Source organism: Phoca vitulina, unplaced genomic scaffold, assembly GCF_004348235.1.
Source record: "Phoca vitulina isolate PV1807 unplaced genomic scaffold, GSC_HSeal_1.0 scaffold2, whole genome shotgun sequence".
NCBI lineage: Eukaryota > Metazoa > Chordata > Mammalia > Carnivora > Phocidae > Phoca > Phoca vitulina.
The window spans coordinates 39,704,904-39,726,943 of NW_022589705.1; the positions used below are offsets into that span (position 1 = coordinate 39,704,904).

The 22,040-nt window shown below is 36.9% G+C and overlaps 1 protein-coding gene across 5 annotated transcripts in view; it reads left to right on the plus strand.

The window, feature by feature from the left end:
• The window catches only part of SLC44A5 (solute carrier family 44 member 5), a 351,239-nt gene that overhangs the window by 89,422 nt on the left and 239,777 nt on the right, over nt 1–22,040 (plus strand). The gene's annotated exons all lie outside the window — the stretch shown is intronic.

Consider the following 22,040-nt stretch of genomic DNA (forward strand, 5'->3'; position numbering starts at 1 on the left):
AAGGTAGCTGTTGTAACAAGTCTAAAGTGTGTTATGGTTCTAATATGATAGAAATTTATTTTTCTTTCATATGAAGTTTAAAAAACCCATTATAATTGGTGGAGTTGGCTGTTTTCCAAGCGGTGACTCAGGCACCTAGGTCCTTCCATTTGGTGGAACCTCCACCTTGAACATATGGTTTCCAAGATCTGCTGGTAGCAAAGATGTAAAAAGGGAGATAGTGGTGGCAAAGATCACTTCTGTTCCAGTTGTTGTGAGAGCTAGCCACATGACCCTACTTAATTGCAAAGGGACTGGGAAGTCTAATCTCTGGCGAGGCAGAGCCATAGGGTCAGTGGGCACATGATCTATCTTGCAGGTTTTTGTAGGCGATAGTTTTACCAAATGTTTTGCTACTGTATACCACAGACCTCCATCTTTTCAGCCTCTGACATTAATTCCTTATTATCTACTGCTTGGCCACAAAACCAATGGCATATATTTTAGGTTTTTCTTACAACAGTACCCCATTTGGAGGAATGATTTTCTGTATTGATTATAATAGACTAATTTCTGTACCAAGTAAACCTTAGAATTGTCATGGTTTAACACAGTAGAAGTTTATTTCTTGCCCACATAATAGCAATGTGTGTCCACAATGGTATATTTGTATGTTGGGGGTAGGGGAAATCAGGGTTAGAGGGACTGTCATTTGAACATTTGTCATTTGAACATCCTGACATTCATTGGTTTTCCACTTTTAACAGATGGCTTCCAAGATCACTTGGGCATTGACAACCAGATAGTGGATGGGAAGATTTTATGGGAGAGCCTAGTAGTGGAGCCCATCACTTCTGCTCACATTGCATTAGGCAGAACTAAACCACATGGCCACATCTAACTGTAAGGGAGGTTGGAAAGTCTGGTATAGCTGTGTGCCCAGGCAGAAGGTTGCAGTGGTTTGGTGAATAGCTATTCTCTTCCATAGTGGATAATAATTTTTAAAGCATATTTACATTGGCTAAATCTATACATCTGACAAAGGACTGAGTATGTTCACATGCACTGAACAAGTATTGAAAATATTCCCGTCATCATAAAAGGAGAATGAGAGGTAGAACAGTAAAAAGCTACCTACCTATAGCTGAAAGCTCCCGTGTCTCAATTGAGTAAATAAGATGTATTGCCAAATATGCAAAACACTAGGCAAACCTGTTTGATTATATTTGCTGATCGTAAAATTTGACTTACAAAGTACTGCATATAATTTTGTCATTTGAGAGAGGAAGTATATTTGCAGAACTATAAATGAGTTCTCTCATCTTGAAATTAGCCCATATTTGTAACTAGATTAAATTCATTTTATGGAAAATTTACATGCCTGCTGATTTATAGAATACGATTTTAATAACAGTATGTACTGTCTACCACTGACCATATCTGACTTTAATCCCTTTGCAGTGAAAAACAGACTGATTGCATGGCTCCTACTGTATTATTAAAACAGAAAATATTTTTAAGACTAAAGTCAAAATAACTGTACAGCATGCAAATGTTAGCATCAAACTTGAAAACTATTATTATTTTAAGGATAATAGAGATTTAAGATAGTAGAATGAATGCTGTATTTTCCTATGCATATCTTGAAAAGGCAGCATAAGGTTCAAACTTATAAAGAGGAAAGAGGAAATCATAATTAAATTGACTGAAATAACATCAAATTTTAGTAATATGGTGCTATTTAAATAGTTTTATTATGAGAGTTTATTGCTGGTTCCTTGACATATATATTTAAGACTAGATGTATGGAAAAGAGAAAGCTGACACTGAACATATTTGGTGTAGTGTTCCATTACGTGTGACCTCTTGAGAACCGTGGGCCAGAACTAGGTTTTAAGAAACGTTGGTTGAATAAAAGAATGGTATATTTTCAGGCTATTCAGTCCGACATATTGTCAGAAATAGAAGTCTTAATTTATACATAATCATGATTTTTTTCTCTTTTTTTTAAAAGATTTATTTATTTTTTTGAGAGAGACAGAGAGAGGGAGAGCATGCCTGTGTGAGTTGAGGGAGGGGCAGAGGAGAGAATCTTCCAGCAGAATCCCAGCTGAGTGCAGAGCCCAATGCAGGGCTTGATCTCACCACCTCAAGATCATGACCTGAGCCAAAACCAAGAGTTGGAGGCTCAACTGACTGAGCCACTTGGGCCCCCCCAACTCATGATTTTTTCTAACAATTTTAAAGTTAGATTGTATTCTTATCCAACTGTCCAAACGTGACAAGAACCTTAGCTGTTTTAAATAGCCATTGATTAGTATCCTCCTATTTCTCTCTAGTTTTTGTTGTCTAGAATTTTGGTTTTTCATTTTTAAAAAGATTTATTTTATTATTTATTTGAGAGGGAGAAAGCTTACATGAGCGGATCTCAAGCAGACTCTCAGCTGAGCAGGGAGCCTGACGCTGGGCTTGATCTTACCACCCTGAGATCACGACCTGAGACGAAACCAAGAGTCAGACATCCAACTGACTGAGCCATGCAGGTGCCCCTAGTTTTTCATTTTTTAAACACATAGGTAAGTTACTTTTTTGATAGTCATTAATAATTTAGCAACACTCAAAAATAAATTTCTATGGTTATTATTTCTTAAGAACCACACTTTTCCTCTCTGTCTTTTTTTTTTTTCCAGATAAAGTATATCCTCAAGTGATTTTTTTTTAATGGATGACTTGCTTTATATTCTATTAATCATTATATATCTGAAGATGTCAGTATTTTATCTTTATTTATACACATATTTCCTCAGGATTTTGAAGATGCTGTTACATTGTTTTTTGGTCTTTCTTATGGCCAGTGATTCTGTTGTAGATTTAATTACTTCCCTCTTGCGGTTAATATGTTTTTTTTTTCCTCCGATAGCTTTCCTCTTTGTCACTGCTTTATCATTTATTCATACAATTATATCAGTTGTTGCATAATGTATTTGAGGCTTGTATTGTTAAGTGCATATATATTGGTAGTGCATATGTACTAACTGGAATATAAATATACCTTTGTCCTTTTTGACAACTGGTTTGAACATGTAAAGTTTAAATGCCATCCAAAGTTAATTATGGGGGGAAAATCGTCAGACACGGCCAAAGGCCTGAGATCCTCTGATAGTCTCTATGTACTATTGTTCTTTCAGTTTTGAAAATCAGACACCTAACACAAAGTAGCTTAAACAAAAAGGAATTTATTAGCTCAAGTAATTGCGAAGGGCAAGGATGAAGCTGGATGTGTATGAAATCAGGAAACTAAATGCTTCTATAATGCTCCTTCCATTTCTCTACATTTGGTATTTATTTTCTTCTACTGTAGATGGGCCTCTTCATATGATAGAGTCATGCTCTTTGGGACCTCAGGGCTTATATATGAAGAGCTTTGCAATCATATGACAATGGGAACTACTTTGCGAGCTCCATGTACAGAAGCCCTAGGGAAGGGCTTTGATCCTCCCAACATTGGACATTTGCCCATCCCTTTTCTAATCTACTGTGCCCAGGTGGGTGGGTAGCATGATGGACCTAGTCTGTTTGATAGGCTGACATGATGGTCAAGCAGAGTGGAGGTGGGATTTGTTACCAAATGAAGGGGGAAGGGATGCTGAGAAGATAAAAACAGTAGCTACCGCTACCCTGTTTTTCCCTTTTCCATATTAGGAACATGACCCATCTTTAATTTTAATCCTGTTCTATCAATGTATCTCCATTTTTGCCCTTATGACTAAGCCTTCATTTGTCTTCACTCTAGGTATTTAATTACTTCTTCATATGTCTTCTTGGCATGCTGTGTTTCCTTTATGGAATTTATCACTTTGCCTAATAGTTATATCTGTGTATGTCTCCCTTATTAGACTTTAATCTCTTTTTGGTAAGAAATTGTTTCCTTTTCATTTTTGTGATCTCATTTATTCATTCATTCAGGTAATCCTCACGTAGGGCCTCCTCTGTGCCAGGCTCTAGGAGAGCCACTGGGCAAGTAGTGGACACTCAGTGAATACCTTCTTCAATAAAGCTTTCTGTATATTCTGAAAAAAACATTTGTTGTGCTACTAAGGTTTTGACAGGCTAGATGCTTTCATTTCATTTTCCTGTTGTTGTAATTTAAAAGCATGAAGTCTAGAGAATGACCTTTGAAATGTTACACATGATGTGCATTTCAAGGGAAGAAATTTGACTGGGCACCCCAACCTCCTCACTGTGTTTTAAGTTGTGCAGGGATGAGGCAAAAGAGGAAAGCAAGCCAAAAATCTCCTCCATGGAGAGATGAACCGCAGGCCTGATACATCCCTGTTTTCATTAAACCAAGGAACATACCCATAGTGTTCCGTCAGCTGCAGGCTATTTGAAGATTTTTTTTTTTTTTTAAGATTTTATTTATTTATTTGACAAAGAGACACAGCGAGAGAGGGAACACAGCAGGGGGAGTGGGAGAGGGAGAAGCAGGCTTCCCGCCGAGCGGGGAGCCCGATGCGGGGCTCGAACCCAGGACCCGGGGATCATGACCTGAGCCGAAGGCAGACGCTTAACGACTGAGCCACCCAGGCGCCCCTGAAGATATTTTTAATGCTATAAAGTCACTAACATAAATTCCAGTGCTTCTCGGGGTATCACTAAATAAAACAAAAGGTAGAATTAAAAAAATGGAAGAAATGAAAACCCATATTCTACCTTCTGACTACACTTGTCATAATCATAAAAAACATATTAGAGTTGTTTCTTTTTCTAAGACAAAATCACTTTTCTTTAGAAATAAGCGACTAGGGACGCCTGGGTGGTTTCGTCGGTTGAGCCTCCGACTCTTGGTTTTGGCTCAGGTCATGATCTTGGGGTGGTGGAATCAAGCCCTGCATTGGGCTCTGCACTCAGCTGGGAGTCTGCTTGTCCCTCTCCCTCTGTGCCTCCCCCTGCTCGTGCTCTTTCTCTCTCTCTCAAATAAATAAGTAAATAAATAAATAAAATATTTAAAAAAAAATATAAGCAACTATTATTCCCATCTTCCTGAAGACCCTGTGATGTTACCAAAAGCCTAATTAACACAGTGTGTGAGTGTGTGTGTGTGTGTGTGTGTGCATGCATGCATATGTATATGCATGTCCATGTGTATGAGTTTGTTAAAATCTGTGGCACCCGAAACTCTAGAGATTTTCTGAGAACAACTGTGTGTTATATTTGTGTGTGTGTGTGTGTGTGTGTGCATATGAGAATAAAGCATCATAGAACAAGGAGGTGCCTTAAAAAGTAGAAATTATACTTATTCATCCAGTTTTATCCCATAGAGGTGTTCTTTCTCACTATTTTCTTTTACTTTATGCATCTTGTTTCTTATACCTGTATGGCTCCTCCCCTTCCATGTATCAAATTCGTGCTCTTCCTTCAACTGCAAAGTAACAGGAAATCCCTAACTCACATGAATTAATAAGAAAATCTATTATGGGACATAACATTTCCAGGGTTTGTTAATTCAAATCTTATTGACATCATTGAGAACTTAGGTTTTTGCCATTTTGAAAGTCTTTGATTCTCAGTGTATCAGTTTTGACATCAGGCAAATTTATTTTGTGGTTGCAAGATAGCATCACCACTAGTCACAATGTCCTGCTGAAAAGGATACATCTTTTCCCATGTGTCTGTTTTTCAGAGTGGGGACATCTTCCCTAGCTGACTTCCCCTCACAGCTCATTTACCAGGATTGGGCCACATGCCCTGACTAAATCAACCTCTAGAAAAGGGAATGGGACTAATACGATTGCCTTGGATTAACAGAATTTACTTCTGAGGAATAAGAGGGAAGGGTGGATCCTGGAAAAAATCAAGATCCTCCAGTGGGGAAGAAAGGAGAATTGGGTTATCAGGCAGATCACCCTTGGTGTTGGCTTTGCTCACCTAGAATATAGCTCTCCCTGAACACTTCAGGTAAAATTCATCTTTCTTTTTATGCTCCCAGTGCAAACTTGAATGAGCATTTTGTTTCTGTTATTTGCCCTTAAAATAAATTACTGTTAACATTTCATTTGAAGTTTATCCATAATATTACACCCCATTTATAACCAATGCTACCTTTGTTGGCAATGAAGTTTCCATCACACCAAAACAGATACCAGCTTTTAAAACTATTGCAGTATGATTCCTTACAGATACATTCCTATGTCAGTAACAATATTTTCTTTGTTGCTTTTGAGAATATACCTCTACAATCTTAATATTAGATGCTGTTCCATCCTGTGTCTCTGACCTCTGGGTTTTGCGTATTGTGAACACTTACTGGAATAATGGAGTGGACATGGTCAGGAGTGTTGAAGGGTGGTTAGAAAACAATGGAATCTGAGAGGCAGAAAAGTTTGGGTCTAACATGTGGAGACGTGTAGCTTAGTTTTGGGAGAGAATAAAACTCTAACATTATTTTAAAGCACCTCTTACAAATTGTTTTCTCTTTAAAGAGCAATAGTGGCAAGATCAGATGAAGACTGTGGTAATAAAGCAGGAGTTGAGTAAATAGTCTCAATAATTATCCTTCAGATGTTGACCTGCTATGTAACAAGGAGTAGTTTGGAGAAAAATGGTCTTTTTATAAATAGTAAACATACTTCTATAGAGAGACCAGTCCTATTAACTTAAAAAATGCCTTTATCCCAATGTGTTTTTAATGGAAATCCCAGAAAAAAGAAACCACTGGTGGGTGATAAATACAAGAAATCATGTAATTCACAAAGATACCTCAAATGCCTTCATTAAAGACATAACCAATTTTAAATGAACAAATACATTAATATCAGTGTTTAAATATAACATTCTGTTTACTTAAATCAGTAATTACTATAAATGATAATGATTCTTCATATTCTTAGATATCCAATGCATTAGTCGTTCCTTTGTTGGCTGAGATACGAGAGAATCAGAGCGATTATAGGTTTTATATAGTGATTTATAGGAAGAATAGATTACTTAGATAAATATTAAATGGAGGCATGTTGCCTCACTGTTTATTTTTTGTAATGTTTTATTAACCTTCTTTATTTTTTTTTTAACATTTTACAATGTAATGTTTTCATGCAGAATTGAGGTTCTAATGGGTGTGAATTTTAATATCCTTATTAGAAATCAAATACCCTAAGGGGGATTCAGCATGTAATAATTTATGTGGCATCTTGTTCTTTCCTTAATTTTTCATATGGGTTAGTGTATAATGAAACTGAGTAAAGAATTAATATTCTTCCTTTAGTAGTTATAAATAATTTGTTTTGCTTATAAAAAATGAGTAAATTGCTGTTCAAAAGTTGGTGACTTAAGTGGTTGGTTCTTAAATAACCTTTCTTGAATATTAAAATATACTTATTTTATGTCAGCTTCTTTGAAAAATTGTTTTATTATCTTTCTGTTTTCTTGACTTGCCAGTGTAGTCCATTCATTCATTCACTTGATCACAGAAAGCAATGTGACCCAGACTCTACTGACACAAACAGACCACTCAGTTGGATGCTTCTACTTGCCTCTTTAATGCTGCTTCTGGTTTTTCAAGGGCTTAAGCTTGAAGAAGCCTTGAATAAAAACATCGACCTTGTATTCTATAGCCATGGTCATTTGCTGTGCACCATTGATGATAGAGCAACTGGGAGCTGGCAGGATGTTTCTGTTTTCCATCCAGTTGTTTTGGTTGTCAACACACTTTAGTCAGTGAGGCAAAAGTTATGGGGCAGAAATTTGGAGAATCTCTATTTTTAGTTCACTAAAGCTCTCTGACCCTTCTCTTCCTTACACACATGAATTTTTATTGTTTGTTATATCTACCCTCTAAATTCACAGAACAGATCTTGGGCTTGTTTTCACTAATGAAGTCTCCTTTCACTTTGGATTGGAGAATAGCTCTCATAGTTTTAGAATTGGTCTCAGCTATCATTGACGTTCGACTTAATTATACACATTTTTAGCAAGTTGTATATATGTCATCAGAGCATTTCACCACAGAACATATAAATTAGTTCTATAATTACAGGGAAATGTCACACGCATCTCATTATCACATGGCAGAATTTGTCTTAGAGAAATAAGTAATTTCATTCTAAGAAAAGGATAAAGTTCAAGTATTTCTGGGTACTGCCAACACCTTAATGCATAATTGAATAGGAATGAATCTGGAGGATTAAATATGAGAGATGAGAATGATTTTCTAAAAATCCAGATTATTTGAACAGTCCTTTTCAAATCCAGATAGAAATTGCTCCATACTTTGTTACTTTTATTTAGACTTGGCCAAAAATCAATGGAGTGTCTTGCCCCAAGGGCCTCATAGATGTGATCATAGTCCAGTGAGATCTGAATCAACTCTGCAGGTAGCTTATGTGGATTATGTCTTGAGGCTCTGGATAATTTACTAGTCCTGTGACATCCTTTTCTATGCAGTATGTGTGATTCACACTTTTCTTCTTCAGATTCTTTGAAAGTATACTTATACTTGTCTCTTCCTTCATTTTACTTGTTATAGTTTATAGTTGTGGATTTATTTTATCTCTGTCTTGCGTCTATTCTGACCTCTCAGGGACTGTAGACTCCAAAGGAATAGACACACATAGTAGGTGTTCAATAAATACTTGATGACTGAATGCATGATGCTGGTGTCAGGGCTGGAACTAAACCCTAGATCTCCAGAATTCTACTTGTTGTCTTTAGCCACTGTGCACTTCTACCATAAAATATATTGAATTATTTTTCTCCATAAATGAAGTAAGTCTCCACATGGTTTAAATTCAACCAACATCTCGTTTCCATGTTGTATTTGGGAAGCATAAAAGAAACAAGTGATTAAGGCCTCCCTCGGTATGTTATTGATGTGTAATACAACATCAAGAATAGTAAGATGCTGAACAAAAAAATGACAGTTTCTTTTGACAGCTGAAAAGCTTCTACTTTTCAAAAAGTCTGATTGACTCTGAAGTCAAAAGCTACCTTCTTGAAAGATAAATCATTTATTTGTGGGTTTTTTTTCCTCAGAATTTTGGCAAATTGATAGGAAAAGCATAAAAATAGGCTTTATTTCTATGGAATTCAGCCTCGTTAAGCCATGCTTATTTTCATTAAAAAAAAAAAAAAACCCAAACTGATTATTCAATACCATACCTTATACACACACACGTGCACAGACACAGAAGCCCATCCTGCATTTTTTTCAAGTACAAATTATCCTGGTGGCTTACTTGATTGACTTAGGTGTGAAATAATTTTCTTGTCTGTATCAGGGACAGATATGTCAAATTTTTTCAGATTCTCTTAGCAGCAGTCAGTTCATTTGCTGTCTTGAGTAGAGCCTTCTGAAGTTTCCTTCGTGGAAGAAATAGCATATTTGAAAATGGACCAGCATTTTCTTTTCTTTTTTTCAAGATTGATTATTAATTAATTAATTTATTTATTTTAGAGGTAGAGATAGAGAGAGAGAGAGAGCACGCATGAGCGGGGAGAGGAGCTGAGGGAGAGGGACAAGCAGACTCTGTGCTGAGCGCTGAGCCCCATGTGGGGCTTGATCCCATGACCCTAAGATCATGACCTGAGCTGAAATCAAGAATCGGATGCTTAACTGATTGAGCCACCCAGATGTCCCTAAAAATGTACCAGCATTTTCATGTTACTATGTTATTACTAGATAAAGCAATTTATATAATTTTGGAATTAGAAGGTTCCGTAGAGATAATCTGGTCCAATACCCTCATTTATTATTTATTATTTTTATAGTAACAAAATTAATTTGTATTTACATAATGCTTTTTTGAAATGTATTTGAAATAAAAAAATTGTGCATAAGAGTCTTTAAATAAAGAATATTTTAAAATTTTCTTTCCTCTTAAAATAGAGAGGGAATTTAATCCCCTGAACATTTGAGCAACTTTTGGTTCCAAGATCTTACTTATGTCTGCATTTGGATGTTTCTTCTCATATTTTCTAAACCCTAGCTAGAGAATATCTGTTTCATCTTTTTTCAATTTATGAGGACTTTTTGATAAATAAATTATCCCATATGCTATTAGATAATTCGTGAGTTTAGGGAACAAAATGTCTTTAAGCTTCTTTTGAGGTTAAGGATGTTCATAATAATAATAGTAGCAGTAGTTATAAAGGACATGTTGAATTTGGGATCAAAGCTTGCTAGCTTTTTAATCACATTTAAGACCCTCTTTACCTTGTAATTTCAGACTGAGTAATCTCCCTCTGAGACCACACACTACTCTTTCTCTCCGACAGGGCGGCTGGTGCAGTTTTCCCTATGTCCTGAGGTGGCAAGCCATTCATCTCATCTCTCCTTTACTGTTTTCTACGTGTTTACGTTAGGAGCTTTCCTAATTTATTATTATGCCCAGAAAATAGTAGATGCTCAGTAAATATTAGTTGAAGGTGAATGAAAATATATTTGATTATATTTTCCCCATAAATGTTATTTATTCAATTTTCAAGTTTATCTAGCTGCTAAACTTAACACATTCATGTGACTTTATGTTACTTAGTAACATATCATACCGTCTATTCTATAAATGAATTTTTTTAGTGTGTCAGATTTCCCTGAAAATCTGATGAAGTAATTTAGGAAGAAAAGGAAATACATCTGAAGGGGAAAAATGAAACTTGTCCTTAATGCTTCAAAACAAAAGATTTTATGGTTCTTAAAGGCAGGGACTATGCCATATGTTTATTTTATGATCTTCTGTTTTCATCTACTATTCAAGTTAAAGAGAAGATTCCTGTTAAAGTTTTAGAGCTTTATAAAAAAGGAATTGTAGTAGACTCAAACTCTTGATATTTTAGGACCAAAAGGAATTTCAGAAATAGTCCAATCTAGTCTTTTCATTTTTCAGACAAGGAAATGGAAACATGAGGGATTGTTGCCATTAGCATAGTATATGTATATAGGGACTAATAATAATAACTAACACGTATTCAACACTTAGGCTACTGAGTATGATTCTAAATGCTTTTCATGTATTACCTTGTTAATCCTGATAACTCACTGTTGAGGTATGTTTTGTTCGTCAATGAGAAAAAGAAGCCCCGGCAGGTTAAATGAGCTCCTCACCCTCACACAGCTAGTAAGTGATAAAGCTGGGATTTCGATCAACGTATTTAACCTTTCTGAGCTTCACTCTTTTTTTTTTTATTATGTTGATCACCATACATTACATCATTAGTTTTTGATGTATTGTTCCATGATTCATTGTTTGCGTATAACACCCAGTGCTCCATTCAATACGTGCCCTCTTTAATACCCATCACCAGGCTAAACCATCCCCCAACCCCCCTCCCCTCTAGAACCCTCAGTTTGTTTCTCAGAGTCCATAGTCTCTCATGGTTCGTCTCCCCCTCTGATTTCCCCCCCTTCATTCTTCCCCTCCTGCTATCTTCTTCTTCTTTTTTTTTTTTTTTAACATATATTTTTTGTTTCAGAGGTACAGGTCTGTGATTCAACAGTCTTACACAATTCACAGTGTCTGAGCCTCACTCTTAATGCATGTGCTATATTGCCTCTCTGATTAGAGCCGATATGTTCTGAGCCCTGATTCCTAAGCCTCTAATGTTTCCCTAGTCCCTGAAAAGTTTAGAGATGGCTGAGTGTCCTTAGTGAGGAAGAGATACTAGAGCAGCAGTGGAAATAGTGGGGGACAATAACGAAAGGAAGCTGGTGAAATGAGAATAGGATACCAGAGGTCTCTTAGGAGGAGGAATGTGGTGTGGAATTCTGGATGAGCAAGTAATCATAAAACATTATGGGAAGAAAATAGATCTTTCTGAGTAGCCAGTGAAATGATATTTGTTCAGAGGAATTTAAACTGATTTCCTTGCTGTTGGAGGGGTGGTCCTTCCCAAGAGGAGGAGCAAAGCGAGAGATGATTGCAAAGCTCATCTATGGGAATCTCTATTAGATACCTTCCTCATCATGCCTTTCCCTCTTCTGAAATAAATTTGCTATTGTGATTGTTATTTGTCTTTTGAAAGGATTCCTCAAATGATACTGGAAGGACACCTAGACAGAGGACGTAAGGGCCACTCTCTTCATTTAGCTTCTTGCTGAGGTGTGAATATTTAAGAGATGAGGCGTAAAATCATCACTATTGATGTTATTTTGCCTTGTGAGGGATTCTTTCATAAATGACACAGAGGGCAAGTAGGAAAGGGCAAAGAACTTAGACTCCTCATTTAGTTTCCTGCTGACATGTGAATAATTCAGGGATGGTGCACAGCATTTTTATTTAATATCATTTGTTATTTCATGCAGGCAGTTGAATTGCTGGAGATCTCTTACGAGAGGTCTTACTTAGTAGGACCATCTTAGTAGAGTAGCACTAGGGAAGAATTCGGAACTATTTGAAAATTCCAGTTACTAAGGTGTGTCTTATAAACCAAATTATATGAAAGGAACACTTATATTGTTTACCATAAGGTTAGTACAAGGCAGAAGTTTCTGGATTTTTTTTTTTTTTTAAAGAAACACACTAAGATCATGGATTAAATGTATTTAAGTAAGAGAAATTCAGGGTATAAAATTCCATTGATTATGGTTCTGTCTTGTATTGCCATTTGGAAAATGTGCTTCAACCACATAATCCTAAACCCCAGAAAGCAAACAGTTAACTTGGCCTCCCAATTGGCAATAAAAAGACAAAACACTGTAGTCAAGTTACACATAAGTGTCTTACTATCAAGGAGTCAGTGGCCTATATCTTAATTTTATGAATGACAATAACTCTAGTTTGCTGATTACCAAGCCAGGAAATGTTAAAGTCAGAGGAGAATATTATTATTAAGGTGTCTATTTGAAAGGATTATTATTATAAGATTGAAATAATGTATTCTAATAGGTGACTGTAAATATATATAAAGATAATTATCCTGGGGCCTGTCTAACTTAGCTTTATCTTGCAGTGTTACCAAATGAATCTAGTAGGTCTAGACTGGACAAATTTACTGTAGACAATGAGAGCCTTGGAAATGGTAGGTGCAGAATGTATGATAATGAAATAAAAATATATATTGTTAGAGGCTTTTGCCTTTCTCTTATCAGATTGTTACCATTTTTCTTTCCCTGGATCTTAGAATAAAACCTGCAATTGACTGAACTGATTTAATGAAGGAGTGTTAAATATTCAACAAGGCAGCAAAACTGCTCACATTTTATTAGCATATAATTTTGAAGAAACAAAACAAGTCTAAAGAAAAGACAGAGTCTGAGGCATAAAATAAGGTCATGTTTTACGGACTAAATTATTTGGCCTCTCTGATTTTCTATAACACAGCCACATAGAAGAGCCGTAGAACTTGTACTTATTAGATTGGTTACATTACCTCATACTAAATAGTCCACTGACATCTGGTTTGGACATATTGTCATTGGAAAAAGTCTGAAGGGGCTACCACAAAGATAAAAGATCATCTTATTAAAAAGGAAGGTAATTTATAAAATTGTGGGAAGCATGTGAGAAAAAAATAAGGCTAAGACCAAGAGAAAGAGCTTATAAAATAAGTTGTTGATGATGTGTTAGAATCAGAGAAGCTGAATATAGTCATCTGCAAAATTATCGTCTCTTGAAAGTAAACATAGAGATGTTTCCAAACCAAAGAAGAGAGATTAATGAAACACGTATGTACGGATGGATTTTGATCGGGGCATATAGGTAAGTGTTGTTAGCAAAGAACAACTAAGTCCCAGAACAAGTCCCTCTCCCCAATAAACAAACAAGCGAAACCCCATTCTTCTTTCTACCTTACCAAAAACTGTGTGACATAGTTAGTGTAAACCCATGCCATCAATTTAGGAATTTTGCTTTGGAAACCAGCCAGTGAAGTTGGATTATATCTTCAGACATCATCTTCTCTCTTTGGAAAACTACCAATACATTTTCATTTTACCAGCTGTTTGTTTGTTTTAATTTTTAACCAGCATTAAATTTTACAGCTTTATTCAATTCTTGGCTCTTGAATGTCCCTGAAGAAGTTTTTGAAGGATTATGCAAAGCGCTGCTCGCTTTGGAACTTCCATGTAGGCCCTGGAGATGTTGGGACATGCTTGTGAGTAATTTTTAGGCAGAAAAAAAGGACAGCCAGCTGAATGCTTGACTGTAATTCAATCGGGAAGTTCTGATGGCATTCTAAAACTGGAAAGTACAGTTTGAATGCTTTATGAATAATATTCAATGTCCACATTGCAGACATTGAATTACAGCTAGTATTTTTACTCGAGGACTAGGAATACTAGGAACATAAAATAATTTTATAGCCAGTTACCTTTGAGGTTGAGGGAGATGACAATTCATCACACCAGAGGTCTTTAGTGCATGCCACAAAGAAAGATTGTAATATGTATAGGAATGAAGGCTTGCCACTTGTTAATCTGTAAGGAGAAGGATTTTAATATAGAGGACACTGTGGTCTGCAAAGTGTTATAGGGATTGCGATATGAGGACAGGATTGAAATGCTTTTGAGGACACCCGGGTTGCCAGGGACACAATTCCTAGTCCTCATACACACCACATTTATATTTTAATCGGAAAAATTCTATTGAGAGTAACCTTTCAGCGAGGGAATATTATCTAAACAGAACACAGTCATTTCAGCTGTTAGATGAAAAACTTATATTTTATGGGCCTAGAAAGAAGTGAGTTGAATGTTATCATAAGATAACACATGGTCCTGAGGCACCCAGGGGTGCTGGTATCTCACGTCCCAGCACAAGCTCAAAAACCCTTGCCCTGCCTGATAATTTGTCAAAGTTATTTTAATTTGAGCCATAACCAATTATTTATGTAAAAATATACTGTAAAGATGATAGTCGGAAAAAAAGAGATGATAGTTGGAGAGCAAGAACATGAAAATGTATTTTTTTCAACCTTGTTGAGATTAATGAACCCTCAAAAACGTTATTAACTTTGCAGAATGAGTACCAAGTCTAAACAGCTCTGCATTTAAAAATGTCTTGGCTCTCAGAAGAATGAATTAAGTTGATACTCATGACTGAGCCGGCACATTTTCTCCTGCATGGTTCACCCTAAAGATACCTTAATTTTTGCCACAAAGGCTTTTTATTCTAATTTTGCTCTTTGGTCTTGTTTTGAGAGCTCTATTCCCAGTGGCATGGAAATACGAAGAATTGATGCCCCCGTGAGGCTCATGGTTCAATTCCCTTTGGCATTAGGTTGGATTTCACTATTTTTTAAACCCAGGGATATGTGCTCTGCCGATTATCTTGAATAAGCCAGAGTTCTACTAGAATGTGGTGTCTAATCTCTCCCAGTCTGCTTTGTGGGGATGGAGAGAATCTGAGCAGATTCTCCAGGACATGCCACAGAACAGTCAGGGGCTGGAAAGTAAGAATGATTAGGAGGTGGCATTACAAATACAGAACAGAGGAAAAAAGCCTTAGTGGCTCCTTGGTTATGGTTCTTCAGAATGAGCAGAATTTTTGGACAGAGGATGTTAAGGAGCTTTTTTTTTTTTTTAAATCTTCCCTGTGAATAGAATAAGAGTAAATGACCTTAAGCAATGACTCGAAGGGTTTAGAGACTGAGCTAAGAAAAAGCTGCCAGTCTAAGATAGTCTGCAGAAGAAAATTAATAAGAAATAGAGGGTAGTGGAATGCCAGAGAGAGGAAACATCTTGAACAAATTAGAAAAGGAAAACCAAAAAAAGTGATATCTGAAAAAGAGGCCTTAGCTGTGTCTGTATCCTCTCAAGAGGGTGATTGCTTGATTGAGGGATTATGTTCTTTGGGCCGTCACTGGGGGACAAAGGAGATGGTCAGGTAGAGGCAATGACCCTGAAAGCTACCTATGCTGGTCCTCCCTCCCTTTCTTTTGTCCTTGTTCTGATGTAGTTCAGTGTGTGTGTGTGTGTGTGTGTGTGTGTGTGTGTGTGTGTGTGCATGTATTAGATTGAGAGAGGGATTTGAAATAACTTTCCCTTGTTGAAAGGAAGGTGTCAAATAGAATGACAGTCCCTCTCTCAGAAAAATTTCCATCCTGGGGATCCCCTTTAAGGCAGAGATTCAAGCAATGATGAGAAAGGTGCCTTTAGACTTGCCCTGTAATGAGATGTTACAAGCCATTAATTTTATGAAACTCCAAAGAAACCACAACCAGGCCATTAAAAGGGGGAAAAATAGATCTTAGAGGAATCACTGAGAAAATACTAACTTTCCAAGTTCAGTGAATGAATTTGACTCCGTTTTCTTCCCCCCCCTTCCTCTGTTGCAGTTGAAGCTATTGTGCTTAATTAGTTTTTGCCTTTCCCCCTGAAACTCTTGTAAATGCTTTAGTTCTAGGGTTTTCAAGGAATTAGGGAGCTAGAAGCCCCAAGAAGGGAGGACTTCAAAGCAGAAACAGTCACTCAAAAGACTTTAGGAGCTCTTCACTGTTCTGAAGATGAAGTCCATGCTCTTAGTTTACAAGGGGTCAGAGGCTCACACCTCTTACTTCATCCTCTAGCTTTATTTCTCTACCTGTGCCCCCTACCCTCACTCCTGTACTTCTCTCAGTGTTTTTACATGCCATGCCTCTCCCACCCCTGGCCTTGGAACATCCTGTTTCCTCTTCTTCAAACTCCTTTCACTAAGCTAACACCTACCCATGGTATAGATTTAGTTTAGGCTTCACTCTCTCCAGGAGGCTAAACCCCAATCATACACCCTTCTCCTCCAGTTATGGCCCCTTGGATGTGCCTTCACCACACCTTCCATATTTTGCCAGTCATCACACTATGTAATAATTTAGATGCCTATTTACTTCACTGTGGTTGTCCTCACTGGACTACACATTGTACTGTTATGTTCCAGAAGAGTTCTTATAGACTAGCTTTTGTGGAAAGATTATTTCAACTTGGAGGCTTACTTTTAGTTGTGGCAGCAGGTCGGGAACATTTCTAAGGGGATACCAACTGTGCAGTCACTGTTTTCTCTGAGTGCCCATTCTCTCCCATCTTTGGGTATTTTTTTAATGGGGGTTGTAAAGTACAAACCTGGGGTTTTGAAAAAAAATGGAGGTTTTAATTTCACTTGTAGACCTCATTAGGGAGTTTGTTGGTGTTGTTTTTAAGTCCTTCTTGTCCTGAGGATTGACTGGAAAGCTTAGTTTTTATCAAAAGCTTTTACCTTTCTAGGGTCATTCCTTAGTTGCTCTTGCAAAAACACCTAAACTGTGGGAATACCTCTAATGTGATTAAGTGAAGTGGTGGTGATAAGTACTTGCCTCTAAAGAAAGTTTTTGGTGCTTAGGAAATATGAAAGTCATCCTTGAATGCCTCCTCCCTTTTAACTGAATTTTTTCATTGTGAGAGGCAAGATACATCGACTACTTTTCATTTGTCTCATAACCAGGGCATCTTACCCCAATGACACAATATTTTTATTCTATTATACTCCATAACATTTGCTAATGTTTTTTCTGCTAAGTTGTACACATACTGGTTTCAGAATGATATATCAAAAGGAAAAAGGAAAAAAAAAATCTTTCAGCTAAGAATGGTAATAAAATCTACTTCTGAATTGCATAATTTTATTGTCTTAAATGGCAGGCACATAGTGTTAAAAAAACAATGCTTATTATGTTGTAATTTATCTTATGCAAGTATTTTCAACATTCTCTCAGCAGTCACTCACTCATCCATCTGCATTATCCCAGCCACATGTAGCCACTGAGCACCTGAAATGTGGCTAATCTGAATTGAGATGAGCTATAAATGTAAAACACAGGCTAGACTTCAAAAACTTAGTAAAAAAATATTTTAAAATACTTAATGAATAATTTTTATGTTGATTATAAGTTGAAACTGATGATATTTTGGATATATCAGGCTTAATAAAAGATATTATTAAAACTAATTTCATTTCTTTTTACCTTTTAAATGCAGTCATAGAAAACTTAAAATGACACACATGGCTTACATGTATGCCTTGCATTATATTTCTATTCTACAGTGCTGGTCTAGCCAGTGTCTAAATAATGAAGACTTTTGTTTTCTTTTGCTAGAAAAGGAGATATTTAAAATGTCACTATAGCAATTAAAACTTGGTAACTGGTTGACTTGTAGGAATGGGATCCCCCAAAGGCAATTAAGTATCCCTAATGTCTTGGGATAAACCACTCACAATACTATTAATAATAATAATGACTCTAGTGAACTACTAATATGATTACCTCTTTGGGTTTTTGGAGGATTCAGTAAGACAATATGTGGAAAGAAGTGACCTAAATAATATTGCCTTATGGAGAGAAGGGTGCAGGTGAAAACTATCAGGGAACAATGTAAAAATTATTTTCAAACATGATATGTAGTAATAATGTGCTCCGTTATCTATGGATTCAATGAATGTGTAAGAGAATAGACTTCTTTTGGTTTATGTGAAGACTTGTCATGCCAGCAGCATTGATATGTAACTATATAATCTGTGTAACCATCTCTTTAAATGGTGTGTTATATTTTATTTAATTTATATATTAACCTTTATGTCAGTCATTCCCTTATTCTTGGCCACTGGGTTGCTTTCGTTCCCCCCCCCCACCCATTATTAATGTTGTGGTGATAAATATCTGTAAAACTCTATATTTTGGGTAATTTTCTAAGGATGTCCAACTGATTTTGAAATAGATAATGAGTTATGTAGGGATGGAAAAACCATTCAAATTCCTGGCTAAAACTGAACAAATGATCCAACTAGGAGGTAGTTGAATATAAACTGTTTCTCATCTGTCTTGCATTTCTAGGGTAGAAAAAATATATGGGGCTAAGATTTACCAAATATTCACATGAGGTTGTTCCTATTGTGAGAACATTGGCAATAAAATAGTAATGAAACCAGCAGATCTTTTGGATATTTCAATATCCAGATCTTGTTAGAACTGAAATCTTCAATGTAGAGTTTTAGCCCCATTGAGCAATTGTCTCTAAAGCCGTCCAAAGGACTCTGAGAGTGTGCCCTGCGGCTATACAAGGGCTCATAATTGAAGAGCATCACATGTGAATTAGCTAAATCTGCATACTGGGTTTGGGATGAGACCATTATTTGTGTTTTAGACCTTTCAGTTCCATAAAAAAAGGTCTTGGAAGAAAGGTTTCATTTTGCCCATGACTGTATGTTCGTGAAAGTTTTATTTTCAGAGCAGATGTTTGAAGCCCCAAAAGCTGCGTTTACATTTTGTGAATATATTTATTGTCTTAATCACACAGAGCTTCTGTTACTGGTAGTAGGTTAGAAATTGCAACTCATTCCAAATAACGTTGGGCGGAAATAGGAAGGCAACGCAAATTAAGGCAGAGCACTTTAATAATGATCTTTTTTAAAATACAGCTTCTCATTATCATAATGTTACAAACCCCGTTTGTCACCAGAGTTCCAGAGTTCAAGAGCAAGTGTTGAGAGCTGCTACAGCAGTGCTCATTCATATGGAGAGAACAGAGCAGAGAATGTATATTCAGTGGGGCCGATTTGTGTAGTTTACGTTTTATGCATATAGAGCTGTTAATTTTAATACAGTTGCCCTTACTCTCAAGAACACCTGCTACCCAAACAATCGAGTTATAAAATCAGCTCTCCCAAGAATTATTTCCTACTTGTATTTCTTGGTTTTAAGAGCAATGCTTGAGCACTGCTTCTGTGTAAGAATGTTTTTAAGTTTCAATTACTATGATACTGGTTGAACAATTAAAAGATTCTAGGCACCTTGCAGACCGTAACTGTTGCCCCTGCATTGGACATCATGATTTCTAATGATGGTATGCTGATAATCTGACGTTGCAGGTATGGGAGGAAAGGTATTCCGTTTAGAATCAAAGCATCTGGGCTTGGGTGCTGGCTATGTTGGGCCAGTCACATAACTTCTGAGAGCTACTGAATTTCCTTGTTGGAAATTGAGTGCAGAGTGGATGGTCCTGATTGTTTTGGATCTTGGTCTGCATAATTTGTTCATCTTTCCCAATCCTTGTGTCAAATAAAATGAAACTTTTGTTTAAGTGACACTCCTAGGACACTGTCTTTTGCCAATACGTCCTCTCACTCTCTGAACTCATCCATTCCCATTGCTTCAGTTATTCAGATGGCATCTAATTCTCTATTTTTCACTTGGTTTTCTTTCCTGAGCTCTATACCTATGTTAATTTCACCTGCAAATTTCTACTTGGAAATACCACAAGTATCTTCAAACTCATTATGTTCAATACCAAACTCATCATTTCCACCAATCCCTTGCTTTTTCTCATTAATTCCACATATACTTATTGACTGCACACTTTATGAAGGCATTGGGCTGGAAAAGGAATGATAGCACAGTTCCTTCACTAAGATCATGCACTAATATAAATAAATATAATTTAAACAAATAATTTCAACATGTGATAGGTATTTTCTTCCTTAATTTTTGGAAAACTAGGTACTATCCTTGATTCCTTTCCCCTATTTTTTAACACTCCCAATCAATAAACTTCTTTATTTTTGCCTTCCTGACTGTCTCTCAAGTTTATTTCCATCTCTTTATCCATCTATAATGTAACTACCTTAGTTCAAGCCTTCAGCATTTCTTTACTGTATTATTGCAATAGCCTTCTAATTGTCCTCCAAGCCTCTAGACCTATCTCTCTCGAATCCATTATCTATACTATTATCAGAGTATATTATGTTTTTCCAGATAAAAACTCTTCAGTAGTTCTGCATCACCAAAAGGATAACACTTAAGGTTCTTAGCAGGACATTTGTTCCCTTTCTTTTTACTGCAGGCTCATGACCAAACCTTTGCTTCATGCTTTGTATCCCAGGAATACTGAACTACTTATGTTTGGTTGCTATCCTCCACAATGTGCCATTTATCACCCTCAAACCTGCACTTTTTTTCTTCTTCTGCTGGTAATACTTTTTCTAACTCCCATGGTACCATGTTTTGGTTATCTCTTGTTCTTTTTTTCTTAAGGATCTATTTATTTAAGACAGAGAGAGAGGGAGAGAGCACAAGCAAGAGGGGCCGAGGGAGAGAGAGAATCTTAAGCAGACTCTGTGCTGAGCGTGGAGCCCCCTGTAGGGCTTGATCTCATGACTCTGAGATCATGACCTGAGCTGAAGCCAAGAGTAGCACACTTAACCAACTGTGCCACCCAGGTGCCCCTAATTATTCTTTAAGACTCAGCTAAGATGAATTTTTCTTATCCCTTCTAAGGTGAGTTAAGTTCCCTTCTCTATGGATTCACTTATCACATAATGTTGAAATTCTCTGTTTATGTGCCAGGTTTCATTCACTAGATTACAAGCTTGTGGAGAATAGGGACTGTGTCCTATTATTCTCAGTCCTTATATTCTCAGTGTCTGGTACATGGTAGGTGTTCAGTAAGGGTTTGTTGAACTGAATCAAAGGATGTGGCTCCTGCCTTTCTCCAACTTCATTTTGTGCCATTTTCTTCCCACTCTGTTGTCCCACTTCACTGAACTTAGAGTTCTTTGGAAATGCCACGGTCTAGCTTCTTGGCTATTTACAGGAATGATGCTGTTCCACTGCCTGTAATACCTTTCCCCCTGCTTCTCTGTGCAGTTTGTTACTATTTATTCTTTAAGCCTGACCACTTGACTTAGGTATCTTCTCCTCTAGGAAGCACCCATGCTTCTTCCCCCGCATTGCCATTTTATGACAGATGAGAGGTCCACTTTTGTGTTCTTAAAGTATTCTTTGCTATCACAGCACTGTTTATACTGATTGTCCTTTTAGTTACTTGTCTTTCTCTCCCACTAGACCAGGACCTCTGTGTCTATCACTGTGCCTACCTTATAGTAGGCAGTTCATAAAGCTTTCTTAAAAAAAACAAAACAGCATTTTTCCTTCTTACATTAAAGGGAGAAGAAAGAATGGGGCACCTGGGTGGCTCAGTCGGTTAAACGTCCCACTCTTGATTTTGGCTCAGGTCATGATCTCAGGGTTGTGAGATCGAGCCCCACATCACACTCCATGCAGGGCATGGAGCCTGCTTAAGATTCTCTCTCTCCCTCTCCTTCTGCCACTCGCTCCTCCCAGTCCAC